The 11658-nt window shown below is 41.0% G+C and overlaps 1 long non-coding RNA gene across 1 annotated transcript in view; it reads left to right on the top strand.

Annotated features, from left to right (window-relative positions):
* The first annotated feature begins 570 nt into the window (after positions 1–570).
* The window catches only part of LOC142603851 (uncharacterized), a 40741-nt gene continuing 29653 nt past the window's right edge, over positions 571–11658 (top strand). The window contains exon 1 of the long non-coding RNA XR_012837747.1: positions 571–746. This is a non-coding gene — a long non-coding RNA (uncharacterized LOC142603851). The remainder of the gene's footprint in view (positions 747–11658) is intronic.

Genomic DNA, 11658 nt, shown 5'->3' with positions numbered 1-11658 from the left:
CAGTTTTCATTAACAAATACATGAAAAACAAACCCGCGTGGTAGGCAGTGTGTCTGGGGACAGCTTAAACAGGACTGAGCTGCTTTAGATTTCAGCTATTTTCTTTAGCACAACAGTGTGGAGCACTTTCTTGTTTATAGGATAAACACAAGGGATTGAAGTGATCTGTGTAGCACACAGGAGTGGTTGCCAACCCATAACATCGTGGAGAATGCAAAAATTCCATAGCTGCTCCCTTGGGAGTCACAGGCTACAATCTTCTTGCATGTTGGTTTCAGTGTAAATAACAGTTAAATCATCAGAACAGACAAGCTGCCAGTAAAACTTTGAATAAAGTATTAGTTAGTTCATATTCCTTCCTTCATGATACGAGTTCAGCAGACTCAGAGCTCAGGCCTTGTATTGGTTCAGGAGACATGGTATTTCACACCACATTAATAGGGGTAATGCATAAATGTGAGGTTGCAGATGTGTGCTTTTTTAGATTCCTCACAACCAACTAGGCTCTCTGAAATGCAATAGATTTTTTTTAGCCTTATTTTCTATGGAAACAGGATTTATTTGATCATGTTGTCTTTCTCTTCCACCTTTTGTCCTTATAACTTCTGAACCATATTGACCAGTTCCACCCTCTTTGACAAGGAGAAGAAGGGAAGGAGGGTTAATGTACAACAGTGTCTTACCATAATGGAAGTTCACAATGCCTACTTACAGACATCACAGAGTCCACACAGCAGAGAACCACTGTGAGTATACCATCCTCTTGGAAGTTTTTGTCAACAATTGCTGACTGCAGTGAGTCCATGAAACTGTAAGAAGCCCATCTTTCTCAGCTCTGGTACTGCTACAAGTGCTTTCCTTCATGCACATTTGAGAGTGAGGAGATCTCAGACTGGATGTAACTTTACATCTGTGACAAGAACTTCACTGAATCAGTCTCAGGATGTGTAACAATTGGAGTATTGCTTTCAGCATTTCTGGACAGTTGTTTCAGGCTTTTTTTAATAGAAGTTTAGTGCTTTTAAACAAGCAGAGACTATTTCCAGCAATAATATAGTTGTCCTTCAGGCACATAGAAGCCTAACAATCTTAAGAGCTATATGTTTGCATATTTGCAAAATATAACTTCTTAATTCATAGTGCAAAAACATGACAGAACAGCAAAAACATTTCAGTACTGAAAACAAAAGATACAAAACCATCATGACCTGAGGGAGGTAATGGAGCAGTCCCTGCAGGTTATATGCTGAGGGTCAAGGATGGCTTTGGGCATCTAAGGTATTTGTTCTTAAAACCTGATGAGTACTCTAAGCTTAATGGCAGTACGGAGAAACTAGTTGTACCTTCAACTGTACCTGTGAGCTATGCTGAAACCAAGGAAACTTTCCCCATAAATGTTAGATAGGAGACCAATTCATCTGCACTGCTGTTCCCATAAAATCAGCCTCCCCCAATTATCTCCTCTGCAAAGAGCAAAATATCTCCAGATAGAAGAGAATAAGCAAGATTTCAATAATCACAAAGGCTAAGCTGACATGCATCGAAAAATACCAAATAAATGGCATTAGATTTACAGGTTTCCTGTACGTGACTTTGGTGCTTAGTACAAACTTGGTCCTCATGTAACTTGTAGTCACACACTGAAGAGAATTTGTGTTACTGAGAACAGAACCTAGTCATCAGTCATGATGTACTGTGACTATCATCACCATGCAAATGTGATTATTTGCTAATGAACAGGCATCCCTCTAAACTTTAATTGCATCACGCTTTTCAATCTTATATTCTTTCTATGGTGATTATGTTCCATGTCTGGCATGAGTCATCAGACTCTTCAGGTATGTACAGTGTGTGCTATGCAGAATGATGCATTGAGCAGGTGTGGCAAAGGACAGGGCAGTTCAAGTAAAAGGAAATTGAAATGTATTTTCAAAGAGAATGTACAAATACCTTAGTGTTTGATTTCGAGGGTGGTGATTAATTGCAAACTGTAAGATAAGAACATACAGGACAAATAAGAGCAATAGCCGTTTGTTATATCATGTAGTAGATTCACCTCTGGTTTAAGCTGGCTTTTGGTGGTACGAACCAGAAAGCAAGGACTCTGGCAGTGTAAGGAGAAGCAAAAGCCTGAGCCCCCTCTCTCTGGTGAATTCTTGGGGCTGGCAAGCTGTACACAGGGGACACTAATTTCAGCAGTCTGTGTGGGCTGAGATTTTCTGGCACTTTCTGAGGCCATTAAAAATGTTACCCCTATCAGAAATAATGGTAAAAATTAAAATATGGCTTGCCCACATGAACGTGCAGATCATACCCATGCTTAAGTTGTTCCTACTCATTTACTTGTGTTTGCTTGTGCTAGAGAGCAAATCTTGGCTTGCATGTGCATTCTGAATTCAGGGAATACAGAGTGACTGTATTTAAACACTGAACTCAAATGCCGGCAATGTGATCTGCAGGCTAAGGGGGTGCAGTGTGTCATCAGACTTTGTCCAGTTTATACTTGAGCTAGGCTAAAGAGCAAAAGAAATTTGGAGCTTTTACCTATTTCCCTTGTATTTATAAAATCATTATACACTTTGGTACAACTTACAGTTCCAGCTAAAAGCTGTAAAAGTTGCTATGTTCCAGGTCATAAATTGGGGTGAGATGCCAGTGCTGTGTGATGAGGCTTGCACAATACCCATGCAACTTATATCTTACTCAGGGTTTTGCTATTAATTCCTCACTTTCATGAACACAAAATTCACATCCTGTTCTTTTTCCACTCTCTGAAGAACACCAGCCACAAGCAGAAATCTCTTTCTAGACAGTATAAAATTCCTCAAGATGTAATGCAGTGAAGCAGGATCATCTCTGGAATAAGGTTCTGTATTTCCCCATTACCCGGTGCCTCACACCACTGGAAAATGAAATGAGTTCTTGGCCTGAACGTTCCTGCTGTTATCTAACTCTTACTGCACTTCATGTCAATTATTAACATTAGCAATGATAGAAATCTTAACACATGTTAAGAAACAGGACTCCTACATAATTTTTGTTAATCTGTATTATTTTGCCCTATGATCTTTGTTTCGGAGCCTATCTTTCTCCATCTCCTTTTCCAATGTGCTCTCACAATTGGAGTGTTTTGGGCTGATATATTGCTTTTGGTCTTTGGAGGACAGGGTGCCAAAGCTGTTTACTTTCTCTTTCATCCTCTAGCCAAAGATCATAGAATCATAGAATCTTTAAGGTTGGAAAAGACCTCTAGGATCAAGTCCAACCATCAACCCAACACCACCGTGTCTACTAGACCATGTCCCAAAGTGCCATGTCTACACGCTTTTTGAACACCTCCAGGGATGGTGACTCCACCACCTCTCTGGGGAGCCTGTTCCAATGTCTCACCACCCTTTCAGTGAAGAATTTTTTCCTAATATCCAACCTAAACCTCCCCTGGCACAACCTGAGGCAGTTTCTTCTCATCCTATCACTTCTTACTTGGGAGAAGAGACAAACACCCACCTGGCTACAACCTCCTTTCAGGTAGTTGTAGAGAGCAATCAGGTCTCCCCTCAGCCTCCTCTTCTTCAGACTAAACAACCCTTGTTCCCTCAGCCGCTCCTCGTAAGACTTGTGCCCCAGACCCTACACCAGCTTTGTTGCCCTTCTCTGGACACGCTCCAGCACCTCAATGTCCTTCTTGTGGTGAGGGGCCCAAAACTGCACACAGTAGTTGAGGCGTGGCCTCTACCAGAGCTGAGTACAGCTAGACGATCGCTTCCCTACTCCTGCTGGCCACACTATTCCTGATGCAAGCCTTCTTGGCCACCTGGGCACACTGCCGGGTCACGTTCAGCCGGTTGTAAACCAGCATCCCCAGGTCCTTTTCCTCCCGGCAGCTTTCCAGCCACTCTGCCCCAAGCCTGTAGCATTGCCTGGGGTTGTTGTGATTGAAGTGCAGGACCCAGCACTTGGCCTTGTTAAACCTCATACAGTTGGCGTCAGCCCATCAATCCAGCCCATCCAGATCCCTCTGCAGAGCCTTCCTGCCCTCAAGCAGATCGACACTCCCTCCCAACTTAGCGTCATCCACAAACTTACTGAGGGCGTACTCGATCCCCTCATCCAGATCATTGATAAAGATGTTAAACAAGACCGGCCCCAAGACTGAGCTCTGGGGAACACCACTTGTGACCAGCTGCCAACTGGATTTAACTCCATTCACCACTACTCTCTTGTTCATCATATATATCTCTTACGAGATAATTTTACCCAATAATACCACAAAGAATTTAATAGAAGACAGCAGACACCACTAACTGAGCTCTCAAATCTGAACATATTTATATACATTAAGGAAGTCACTGAATACCTACCTTAAGTGTGAAAAGTGCTTTTTTGTTGGTTCACTCAATGGTGTTTTTTTTAGTGAATTTCAGACACAGAGATGCTCCTTTGATTTTTCTCAAGGTAGTAAATAAAGCAGTGTAAAACCTGCTAACTGCTAACAAAGTGACCGCTCCGTTTATGTAAAGCGTGGGGTTGGGGGTGAGCACAGATGGATGTACAGCTCTGGCACTTGGATTGAAGCACGAACATAAGGGGCTACTCTACTTCCAATGCAGGTTTGAAACAGGACATACTGACCAGAAGGTACTTAGGATTCTCCAGCTGGGAAGGCTGAACTTGTGTCTAGTCCCCAGGAAACCCTAATCTTGGTACAGCATATGTGTTGGGGCTGGAGGAAAACGTGACTACAGACATGTGTTACTGCTATTTCTTTTCAGAGGATAGAATTTTGAGCTTTGCCATATGGCAAGTGTCAAAGCAGATTTCCATCTCCTTTAACATTCTCCAGGTTTGGGTTTTGGGGAAGAGACTCAGAGAGCCATAGCTTGCCTCTTGACAGCCTCACTTTCCCTGCCTTTCTCTAACAGAAAATGATTACACCCTGAGTCTGACTCAGAAGAAGTTTGGGGAGTGAAAGAAGTGAAGGACTAAGCTGCGGGCTTCTCAACAGGATAAATGATTATAGTATCCAGTACTGGGTAATCCCACCCACATGTTTTATCACTACCATAATGTAATTGCATTTGTGCAAATGGTATCATATATTTCTCTTTTCTTTGTGTAATTGAATATTGCTAGGTACCTGGGTCAATAAAATATAGAGATCAGCTAGAAAAAAAAGATACCAGAAACTTTTACAGCTGAAATTTCCCCAGTTTCATGGAGCTGTATCAGCATTGCAGGTGTGAGCTAGTGATTTATTCTGAAGAGTCACAGCCTGTTACCTTTTCCCTTTTCCTTTCTGAACTAGAAAAAAGTTGCCAGGACTAATCCATAGATGTGAGTGTACTCATCCTCCTCTGCAAGAAAACTGGTCTCTGAATCAGAATTCTCAGAGAAGTCAGCCAAATGTCAACAGGGCTGTAGGTTGCATCTGTACAGGCCATACATTACAAGAAGCAGTAGCGTTAAACAGTACCAGAATGAATCAGTGATCCAGGCATGTAGAAGTGCTACTTTTAAATTCCTAGGAATTATGCAATTGCAGAGCCCACTTGGATTAGGTCAGTCATTGGTAAGTTCTGTCTTTTCAGCTGTGATTCTATCTGGAAGCTTTTTGTGTTTGCTTTTTTTCACATCAAATCACTTATTTAAATGTGTAGAAACCTTGTAAAATCAAGAGCATCTAAATGGATTGTTATTTTGAATGCAGAAGTCTTAGAACAGATTCCCCCAATAAACTTCAGGAGAGCAGGACAAATTCCACTTGGAAAGAGAAGAGGTAGTGTTCGGTTCTGATAGACAAAGTGAGCTAGCAAACCATCTGTTGAACACAGAACCTCAGAAGAGTAACTTGCTATTGCATTTTCTTTTGTGTTAACTGTGGCTAGCTGCTGAACTACATAGCATGCAGGAGACCCAATATCTGCCACCACTTCCTTGAATCCTTTTTTGAATTCTGTGGTTTATGGAGCACTCCGTGTTTCAGTATGGCTGGAATTGGTATCTAGCTTCACTGCACTCCTAGGCCAAGGACTGAATGAAACTTACTCTGTTTAGGATGCTGTGCAATGCCAGATACCCTGGCTATTGTATTGTTTCACAATGTGTTATTTTATGTTCACAGGCAGAGCGAAAATTGCTTGCTAGATGTGAGCATGAGGCCAATGAGTGTGGTAGCTCTTCTTCCCCTGTAGCACTGCTTATGTCCAGCCAAGTCACAAACACAAAGTTGTCTTTAGTAGGATTCTGGCTGATAGGGCACTAAATACATCTCACCCAGAGATGCGCATATCACCAGCACACTGGCCTCTGGGAGAGGTTTAGCACTTGCCCAAGTCTTGCCGATGCAAATAATTGCAGTGTTTTTGTGCTGAATGTCCCCTGTTAGGATTGGCTTAGCCAGGGCATAGATAATTTGCTGCAAGATCAAAACACACAGTGCTAAACACAAATAATTTTGGAAGAATTGATATATGTGGGATGGATATCAAGTATGAGATCCTGATTATATGAGAAATGTTGCTGATTATTCTATTGTGCAATCACTGGACACTTTTCTGATGCCAGGAGTAGTCCTTTGTGTTTCAAGTCAAATGCTTTCTCATAAACAAACCCAAAACTAACAAAAAATATAACCTGCAAAGAAATCAGGAATAAATTAGGTTTTATTTTGCAATGTACAATTGGGAGAGAGAAAGATGTTGAGAAGCAGTGTTCATAAAAGTGCTGTTAGAAATTTTCTCCTTAGTACACAGGATTAATGATGAAACTAATCACACCAATTTGAAGAATAATTCTAGAAGGCATTCTTCTGGAATGAGAGGGGGTTTATTTTAGAAAATTCAACTGAAAAAATAAATTATCACAATATGTGAACTACTATGAGTTATGCAGTGTTATACCAGCATCAAAGCTCTTGGACAGATCACTGTGAGAATTACAGCAGATATACTACTTTAGTGAGCTGAAAAGTATGCTATTAAGACATATGGTATGTATTAGATTTCTATATAATATTGTAGTTGTGGTATCAGGTCTATAGTAGCATGGGTGGATATGATCACCCTTCTAAAATGAGGTACCTGAGATGCAGTCTTGTTTGTCTTGAACTGTTGCACAGTGATGGTAGAATTGGAGGTTGTACCTGCAGCTAACTCTCAAGTTTATTTCTCCTCCAAATCTTCAGAATACATACTAACATTGCCACCCCTAACTCATCAGTGCTATAAAAGGCATATGTGGTGACATGATGAATTTCCAATAGACTTTAAGAAGTATTAAGGCCAGTGATTTGGGGATTATTCGTCTGGAATATAGTTATCAATCATCTGTGCTCATGCAAGAAGATTAAAATGGGACCAGGCAGACAGAATTGTTACTAAAATGATCAAGGAATTGGAGGGGTTTGTCGTAGCATAAAAGATAGAAACATGTTTAATTAAGCAAAACAGAGGCAGTGCAGGGGCTAGCAGATAATGTTGACAAAGAACCAAAAGATAGAATTTGGCTAAGAATAAATCCAGGGTGAAATTTTTATAGAGGGTCAGTTAGAGCAAAGAAATTCTGAAATAGTCTTCCAAGAGAAGTAGTGAGAGGGAAAAACAATGTAATTTTAAGGTGGAACATAATACTTTCATGAAAGGACAAAATGATGCAGTGTGATAAAAGGCAACTGTACTCAGTTACTCATGAGTTCACCTTGCAGTTAGTGTTCCTATAATCCTAAATTTCTATGTACCATTTGAAAGCATGAACAGAATTATTACCACTCACAGGCAAGACTTTCATTATCACAGCACTAGGCTGATCCTTGCCCTAGACACAGTGCTATCACAATTTTCAACAGATTGCTTATAGTAGGTATTGATTAAGCAAGAACTGGCACGGAGGGCTATGCTGATGTAGCTGCTACAGCATGTGGGACATATATCTGGAAACTGCAATGCTGCATCATCTGCTACTGTGAGTCATGTGGCGCTACATGGACAGCCGCAAAACAGGTGAGCTAATGTCACTGCCATGGATTTACCTTATTTTTTGCCTTTTTCTACAATTAATGTTTGCAACAACCTTAATTCTGTGCTGTCATTAGAGCCTGCTGTTAGGCTAGATTATTGTTTTTGAAAGGTGATTCTTGAAATACCATGCTGCCCTCTTGAGGTTGTATAATATGTTTTGTGTTTGGGGGGTTTTAGCCACTTACTGGAAGGAAAAAGATGTTCTAATGAAAATTTGTTTCTTATGGAAATAAGCAGATTAGGCATGAGCATTTCAAAGCCATCTCTGGTTTTTTGGATGTTCCAAAAGGAACTGGGCATGCAAGTCCTTGCAAATGTCTTTGTCTTAATTTCTCCACCTTAACTCCACAAAAGATCTAGAGGATCATGTACAGAAATGCCGGTGGCTGGGAGTAGAAATAGGGTTGTTCTATTTAGGTTTGAACACAGAAATAATTTGCAGCAATGGGAGGAATCACGTTTCTAGTACTCTGGTGTTGACCAGTAGTCTTGCATGAGTTTGGTCCTGCTGCTATCAGCAGTGGTTAGACATACAGTGACTGATAAATCCTCTACTGCAGAGATCTGGCTGCCTAATAGTTTCTTCCAACTGTGGTGTCTCATTTGAAGTGATTGCTGCAGAGAACTAAATGTGTCTATATTGGCAAAATGAGGAATGCAAGTGGTTAGAACAAGTGCTGTAAAGCACGTGCAAAGTATAAGCACAGAGGAGGAAGACAGTGTGACAGAAATTGCCTCTGATAGTTTGCGGGGGAGTTTAACATTAAAAAAAGGAAAGTTACTGGAGTGACTCTGTGTAACAGTCTCTCTCAAATAAGTTGTTTAACATGAGACCAGATGGACAATGATGGCAATACAGTTAGGTGAGGCAGATTTTCTAATTGCTCATTTTTTATTCATTGCTCTGGGAATCAATTTATAGTACAGTGTGTTCATCAGAGACAGACTGGAACAAAAGAGGAAGGATCTGGTTAGGTCCCATGTGTTTCTGTGCCACTGTAAGGCTTGGATTTGACAGGATATGAGAAGACATTTTAGCCATCTGTCTTCTCCCCTTCTGCTCCACAAAGCCTGTGCCATTCCAACGGGTTCCTAAAGATGAATGATAGCAGCTAGAAGCAGAGGTATGCTAGGAGTGATTTCTAGAGGCAGAAAGTTTGGCAGAGCTTCTACTGCCTTGACTAGAGGCAAAGTTTTCCATTTGTCCATCTAGTTTTAGAGTATTTGCTGCTTGTCCCTGAGGGTTCCTTTCAAGCCTCAGCTGTGTTAACATGAGTGAGACTCAGAGCCAGTGCAATGTTTGGTGAAGCTTCTTTCAGATGGGCTACCATGCTTGGCAGACAACACTTTGTTGGCAATGAGGGTGGGAATGACTGGCAGTTGTAATAGCAATGCCAAAATGAATACTAGCCTTTGCTCTATAAATTTCCATTCCAGCTGCTCAAACAGGAATCATGGGTCCCTGTAGTGCATCTCTATTCTGCCCGCCTTGACTAGAAACTAGTAATTGTACTTCACTGAGCAAATATCCATGGAATGATTAATGCCAATGAGCCTCAACACCATCCCCATTACAGGGATTAATGTTACTAAATGTAGGAGATGTATATATTCTTAATAACATATATAAGGAAAGCCAATGCCCTTTTCTGGTATCCTCAAAAATTTCTGAAAAATAGGCAATGGTCTGTGTATTTATTTTTTCAAGAGTAAATATAAATGCTCCCTAGCCAGTCTTTTTGTATGCAAAATTTCCAGGCCCTCAGTACTGTATTTCCTCATACCTATTTTCAAGTATTCTTGTATTCTTTCTGTAATGATTGGCACATATAATGAGTAAACACCACTAAAAATAAGAAAAAAGCCAAGTAAAAAATGAACTAGAAGTGTTTATAGCTGACTGAAAAAGAACTTCCTTTTTCACAGCTTGCCTGGTTGAAAGCCAAACATTTACATTCACTTTTAAATGATCAAATGCTTATTTCCAGATCAGGATATACCTGATAAGGCCAGCAACCATGCAAAAAACCCAACAAAACAACAAAACCCCAAAGACCTCAAGAGCTTGACAGAGTTTTCTTTCAAGTATGGAATAATGTATTTATAAATAATTTGAAAAGCAGGACTGCTGACACAGGAAAAAAGTGGGGTTTTTTCTTGAAAATTAATCCTATTTACTGACACTGTTATTTTTCACAAACAAAAGGTTTTTTTTATGTAGAGAGAGCTTAACTGAGTACAATCTCTTTCCTTTCCCTAATGCAGAGTGGGTATGCGTTGTTCCTCAAGGCAATGTGACACTTCAGCAGCTTTCCTGCCTGATATAGAGTGTATTTTCACTTGTATTGTTCATAACTTCTTAGAGACCTGCAGATTGAAAATACTGACATATGTCTTCATGCCCTAGGATATTGATGCATAATAAATACTGAATAGAGAAAAGACTTATGTTCAGCTGCCTGCCATCTCTCTTGTGATGTTGCTCTTGTATTTTCCCTTTTTAAAGGTCTGTTTACTGGAGAGAGGAGTAATAGATAAAAAGAATCATAGAACCATAGAATCGTTTACGTTGGAAAAGACCTTTAAGATCATCAAGTCGAACCGTTAACCTAGCACTGCAAAGTCCACCACTAAACCATGTCCCTAAGCACCACATCTACACTTCTTTTAAATACCTCCAGGGATGGTGACTCAACCACTTTCCCTGGGCAGCCTGTTCCAGTGCTTGACAACACTTTCGGTGAAGAATTTTTTCCTAATACTCAATCTAAACTTCCCCTGGCACAACCTGAGGCCATTTCCTCTTGTCCTATCACTTGTTACTTGGGAGAAGAGACGAACACCCACCTGGCTACAACATCCTTTCAGGTAGTTGTAGAGAGCAATCAGGTCTCCCCTCAGTCTCCTTTTCTCCAGACTAAGCAATCCCCTCAGCTGCTCCTCATAAGACTTGTTTTCCAGACCCTTCACCAGCTTCATTGCCCTTCTTTGGACACACTCCAGCACCTTGATGTCCTTGTAGGGAGGGGCCCAAAACTGCACACAGTAGTTGAGATGCGGCCTCACCAGTGCCGAGTACAGGGAGACAATCACTTCCCTAGTCCTGCTAGCCACGCTATTTCTGATACAAGAGGAAAGGAAGTTGAGGGGGCACTAGAGCTATTAGTCCCTTTTTCTTGAAACCACTGACATCACTGTGACAGAGGAGAAGATGGGACACATAGTGGGCATAAAAAGGCACTCTGAACCTGTTGCTAGTCCTGCTCCTATTGCATAATTTCTACCCTTCTCAATTACATCTGGGATACATCTTCACCATTACAGACTGCAGAATTTTTAGGGTAGGATTTGCCTTTGACAAAGAGGGGCTTCAGTCTGAAAGAAGTCCTGAAGCGTTAAATGGGTGCAGAGAAGGTGTCCCAGGCACTAAAATGCCTCCCTGCGGTCCTGAAGTTCCAGGTGGACAGCTTGTGTACTTCTAAGATTCAAGTAGGGACAGATTATTGTAATAGACCCTGTTTAGTCCCACTCTACTGCAGCCAGTCATGTTATGCTCAAGCTCCATCTTAAAGCTAACAAGGTTTTCACCCCTGCACTGGAGTGCTCACCCCTCATTTAAACTTCACATACTTTCTTCTAATTT

The sequence above is a fragment of the Balearica regulorum genome, chromosome 14 (genome assembly GCF_011004875.1).
Source record: "Balearica regulorum gibbericeps isolate bBalReg1 chromosome 14, bBalReg1.pri, whole genome shotgun sequence".
NCBI lineage: Eukaryota > Metazoa > Chordata > Aves > Gruiformes > Gruidae > Balearica > Balearica regulorum.
This window is presented reverse-complemented; position numbering and strand designations above follow the sequence as displayed.